Here is a 6,063-nt window from a genome sequence, read left to right as displayed (position 1 = left end):
CCGTGGTGTTATTACATATCTTTGAAGGATAATGCTTCGTGTGAGCAGGTTCTCTTCTTAACCGCTGCTTACAAATATTATGTGCAAACATACTCTTTCCCTACTCTTCACACAGGATATAGAGACGTCTAGGTATACAACACAGAAGTCTACTTCATCGTATGGCAGTGGAAAAAGATAACGCTGCTCTGAAAGATAACTTTTCACTGTCAAATGACTAAAGGCTGAACATTAAATAGTAAGTGTGTACATTTCATGAGTCGCCTGTTTTGCCTGTAAGGAAACGTGTTAAAGAGAATTCAAAAATAAATACTATTTAAATAAAAAGTATTTATCATTTGACCTATTAAAGTTTGCACATTAGTCATAGAATGTTTTAATTAATACACAGTAAAACTACTAACTGAACTATAAGTATAAAAATGTATCTGTAAATACATATATGTTAAATACGTATTTTCACCAAATACAACCAGAACCTTTCTCCTTCCATAAACTTGCATTTTCCTTTTCAAGGAAGGGAACAAACACGTTTTGCTTTTAGAGCTGTGATATTGAACAATCTTAAAAATAGTGCAATTTCAATAAGAGGTTTTCACAAAGCATTCGTGACCCTGGGCTCCTAGCTCTCCAGGACAAATTTAGGTTTGATAGGCATTCAGCTGCCCTGCAGCCCTGCTCCTCCTCCCCATTAAGACCATCTAGTATGCTTGCTTCTGATGTAGGAGAGAGCAGGCCACACTATGCAAACCCACGGGCATGGGATCATAAACATTTTCTCCTGCAATAAAATTTCTATCTTGAAGCAAAAGAAGGGTTATTCTTTGGGAACTCCAGCATTTTCTCTTAGTTACACTAAGTAGTGTATATTCCTGCAAATTTATCTTCTTTAAATCACTATTTCACGTTGCTTCACTCTCTCTCTCGTTCCCACCATCACAGCTGGGGAATGCCCAGCATGTGAAATCCTTAGATATGGTTGGCAACCAAGGCTGGTTTAGTGTAGCATACGGGTAGCCATTTCACCAAGGCTGGTACATTCTCGAGGACATCTCTGTGTCTTTGGGGCAGTATTTCACTGTGGCTGGTGTAACTGTAAACACTGAAGCTGTAGTCTAGAGCCAAAACTATTAGGGCTGAGCGCCAACACGGTACTCTTAGTGACCTTGTGTAGTGCTAGGGCCTGAATAATAGGCACTGGAAACAAAGTTGACCTCTAGATGAACCTCACAACCAAACGTTATCCATTATTAGTATCTGCTAATTAGTAAAATCTGTATTACCATTAGCATTTATTAATTAGTATCTGATCATTAACAAAATACGTATGCTCACTAGCATGAAGGATGTAGCTTAGACAGAATATAACCAGTAGTGAGGATGAAATGTTGTGAGAATGTGTATCCTACTTCCCTTGTTTAGCCTTGTTCAAGGCTGAGAACCCAAGTGTTTGGCCTTGCTAGAAACTCCCTTGGTTCTCTCACCCGAGCCCTGGCCAGGCTTTGGGTGGAATCCAACAGGAGAATGAAACCAGATGTTTCTGCTCAAAACAAAGGTGCAAGTTATTCTGGCTTGCTGATTTTTGGTATGTAAGGCTGGACCTGTTCACAGCAACTCTGGATGCCTCACCTATGGGTGGACGCACTGTGCAGGATTTCCCACTGCCGGGACAGGCTCTGCAAATCCTCACTGTAACCGGGGCTCCCCAGCGACTGCAGAGCTGTTACCATACGTTGGTAACATATGCAAGTGGTGATGGATCTTTCTTAATTACTATTCTCCCCATCGTGTAGCAATGATTAGGTGCATTACCTTGCTTATTCTTATTTTCTTTAATTAACTGTATATAGTAATAATTAAGTGTACTATTCTGTATTCTTCTTATTGCTTATTTTCTGTATTACGGTTATATCCTTTAATTATTAACAGTAAAATAAGCCTACTCTTTTCACTTCAGTGTCTGAGTTTAATTGGCATCCTCAATCAGCAGAACACCTTGCCAGGCCCTATCCTGCGTTTCCCATCTTTCAAATGACATAAAGAAGATGGAGTGTGTACGACAGACAGCAGAGTCTGAAGGGGAGTGGGTAGGGTGTGCTCTGGTGTGGGAAAAGCAGTCTAACTGCCACCACCTCAGGCAGTAGCCTCTACCAGGAGAGTAGGTCTTAGCAGTCCTCTGCCATCAGATCAGCTAGAAAAGAAGGGAGCTAAAGCTGGAGTGGGGACAGCCTCAAACCTGCTCCCTTCACAGCCTCTCAAAAGTCTCTGACCCTTTGCCATCACTTTTTATTAGTACCAGAGCACGTGACAGCATCAGAATATGGTAGCGCTCCCACAGCACAGCGACTTTTCGCAGCCATTTTCAGCATCCCACGCTACGATGTGCAGCATGAGTACAGCCTGGCTCTTGTGATTAAGATTGTTTCTAGACCTCCGAGCTGCAAAGGACATTCAGACTGTGCAGGACGCCAACAGCTCAAAACCAGGGTGATAGGAGGAGGTGCATCCATTCAGCACTGCAGGGTGAGACTTCAGCTGTGAGCATCAGATGCGATGCTCAGATACTTGCTGGCAGTAACCACTGGCAGAACTTTCTTATGGTCCAAAAATCCTTCCTGTGCTTTCTAGAAGAGAAGAACACAAATTGCCAGTTTCCTTCCCCAAAACCTCAACATCTTTCCATCTCCACAGAACTCTGTAATTTTGATCTGTAATCAGTACCAAGCCCTGCAACAACGAACATTAATTGCAATGGCCAGAGGGAACAAATATGCATTAATAACAGAATTTTATTTTCCGCAGATTAAACCCACAAATTATCTAGGGTCTTGTCACTTGAGACCGTTCAACTGCTCCACTGCAAGCATGTGTTTAAGTGGCTGCAAAAATGCAGCCTAAGCAGGCAGGAAAAACATCGTACTATCGACATTTTAAAAAATTCTATATCAGGTTCAGTTGGTTGTTGTGTTTTTCTACGTTGCTGGAGCATTCACACATGAATCACATTCAGCAGTGAGCATGGCCTGCCTGAAACTTTACTATCCATCTTTCCCAATGGATTATATAGCCGTGTTTATGCCTTATGTGGATTTACTGAAAGAGCTCAGCTATTCCCTTGTGCCTTGGTGCAGAGTACAAGCCAATGTCATGGGCAGCCCAGTCAATCTAGCAGTTCAAATGCCATTCCCAGACCCCTAACCTTCCTATTTTCAAATACATAGTGAAAAGATTAGCTGTGCAGATCGGGCTGATGATATTTAAGGAGCAAGAGGCACATGGTTTACGCTGTTAGACACTTCAAACACAAAAATGTGTTTTATTTTAATTTTAATACGTGCCTCTTGGGCTGCCATGTACAGAATATAAAGCCAGAACAATGAACTTTTTTAAGTGCTTTAAAGCAACTGAAAACAAGTTGATAACATCAAGTGCTGCAGGGAGCTTAGCCTCCTTCTCCTTACCACTTGAATACTCTGATAACACACATCCCATTATTCAACAGGGCACATTGCTACTGTTAAAAAGCTTTCAGTTAATGTTTTCAAAATCTTCCATTTCAGCCCAAAATCTACTGTGCCATGTAAATTCCAAATCCTTACACGCAATTTATCAGCAGACAATAGATCAAATAAGTTATTGAAACGGTTTCTGTGCCATCCATATATTTTAAAGGTCACTTTGCTACTGATGAGAAGAAAACTGCAGGATTCACTCTCACAGAGAGAAGCTAATTGCTCAACATTTCATGTAAGTATACTCAGACTCTTCCAAGCTGTTCATTACCATTTTTACCCTCACTGTAATGGAATTATTTAACATTTAAAACCATCAGACACCCTCAATCACAAAGCTCTGCAGACATCACTGCATTTAAAACACTGCTTCTTCAAGTGCAGTAGACCAAATAGCAGTGTTCATTTCCCATTTTATACCAAGTCAGAAAAACACCATGACTATCACAGCACTTTGCATTTCCTAAGACCACTGCAAATACTTAGCTGTCTATCATACGTAATATACCCTTTGTAATACTGACTTCCCCCCTCTTTTCTGTCCACCACTCACAGCCTGGGTGTCAGTTCATATCAATATATTAACTGCTTCTCTCTCTCGCCTTTGTTTGCTCATTTCTTTAAGCCCAGCCCTAGCATCTGAGAGTCATCTGTTTGACAATAGCGAGCTATTCAATACTTCATTTACACCACATGAGGGTGTTTCAAACTGTGTAGGATGCCAGAGTTAATTTGGAAGTCCTCCTGTTTGGAAATGAACCAAGGGGCAAACAGATACATTTTTTTTCCCCACTGGTTAAAAATCTTACCGGGGCAACCTGGTACAGGAGACTTTGAAAGGACAGAAGTGAAACATCATATGCTAGAAACAGATGGAAGAAGAGTCTTAAGGACATAATCTGATGTTCTCTGAAAACAAATAATCTTTTGTGGGGACTTCCCTGAGCTTTGTCTTGTCTTTAAGGAATCATTTTAAATATAATATGATTTCATATTATTTCCATTAAAATCTCCTTAGACAGGATTAAGTAATCATTATCCCCCTGCAGAGGTTTTTAGAAGCTTTCCATTGGCTTATTGCTCAAAGTTAATTGCAGAGTCAGGAAGCATTACCTACTAACATAAATGGTAAATAAGATGAAATTTCTCCTTCATATACTGCTTCTTCTGGAGTTTAAGTGTGTGCAGATCTTTAATGTTTGCCAGCTCTGAAAAGTGATGGCTTTAAATCCAGCAAAGACTATGTGAGGTAACAAATACCCTGCTCTGGTTAGCAGGTATAATTTCTGTACACAGCTTTTTAAAACAACACATACATTAAAGTGAAGCCAGAGCACTTCACAAGACTTTCAATGCCTCTGCAAGGAGGAAAACATCTCCCTAAAAGAGAAAACTCTGTGGGTCCATATTAAGATGGGCTGTTTCCTCAGGAAATCCCAGACAGCAAAGCCTATTACCAGCAACTATTTAGTCGGGCCCTGAGGTCACCAGGCAGCCTGGCTCTCCCACTGCCACACTACCACCTGCATTACAATGGCTGGAGCACACTGTGCAAACTATAGGGATGCTTCTTAAATAAACAAGCCAAGCTTAATTAATTTACAGGACCAAAAGGCACCTTGTAAGAAAAGTCACTGCAGTGCTGTTTAAAAAAGCCATGTGATTCAGAGCGAGGCAGAAGGTAATTCAGGGTGATACAGACTTGGTGGGACGGCTGTCAGGCGTGCCAGGACCAGGGCATCCTCTAAGCTTGCAGCTGTCCCCTCTGCTGTCAGAGAGGTGGAAAGCAGGTGGAGGATGCCCGCCTGCCCTACGGACCCCACGGGCTGGGGGCTGGCAGCTGGCAGCTTTTCCCCCCGCCCTGGTTAGCAGGGCCCAGCACCACCTGGGTGCTGGCGGTAGGAAGATGAACTGTGGAGCGCTGGGAAAAGTCACTCACTCCCCTCGAGTCCCCGGGCCCTGCCACGGACTTCACAAGGCACGTTAGTAACTGAAAACAAATTTCTTGCTTTTATCCTTTCCCCACCTGCTCCTGCAACATTTGCTGTCTCCCCAGCAGCAGATGAAAACCACTTGTACATAAAACCACCTCACTGCTTAGCTTTCCAGTGTGTTCCTTTTACAGCTACGTAATGCACATATTAAAGACCACATACAGCACACCCAGCTAATTTCACAGTATTACATTTGTGTTATACACGACCTCAGATTCTGACTTGGGTCTGCTTTACAGGTTTCATTGTGTCACGGATTTGCATTTAGCCACATAACATTCAAGACTCATATAAAAAAAATCTTTCTATACCCATACAACAAGCTTTGAACACTTTACTCTTATAGAAGAGCTTTTATCTGACACTCCTGGAAGCCATTGTCAAGCATCTGGTAACTTGATGTGGGCTGAATTATTCCAGGCTTGACAGAACCCAAGTCCAAGCTGAGTGATTTGACCCTACATCCTGGGGCAGCTGATGCCAAAAATAAATGCTGGAGAGGTTTGGGGGGGGGGGGGTGGTGGGGGTGGTGGTGTGTGTGTTTGTTTGGTTTGTTT

Source organism: Athene noctua, chromosome 1, assembly GCF_965140245.1.
Source record: "Athene noctua chromosome 1, bAthNoc1.hap1.1, whole genome shotgun sequence".
NCBI classification, from domain to species: Eukaryota; Metazoa; Chordata; class Aves; order Strigiformes; family Strigidae; genus Athene; species Athene noctua.
Note: the sequence above shows the minus strand (reverse complement) of the source record.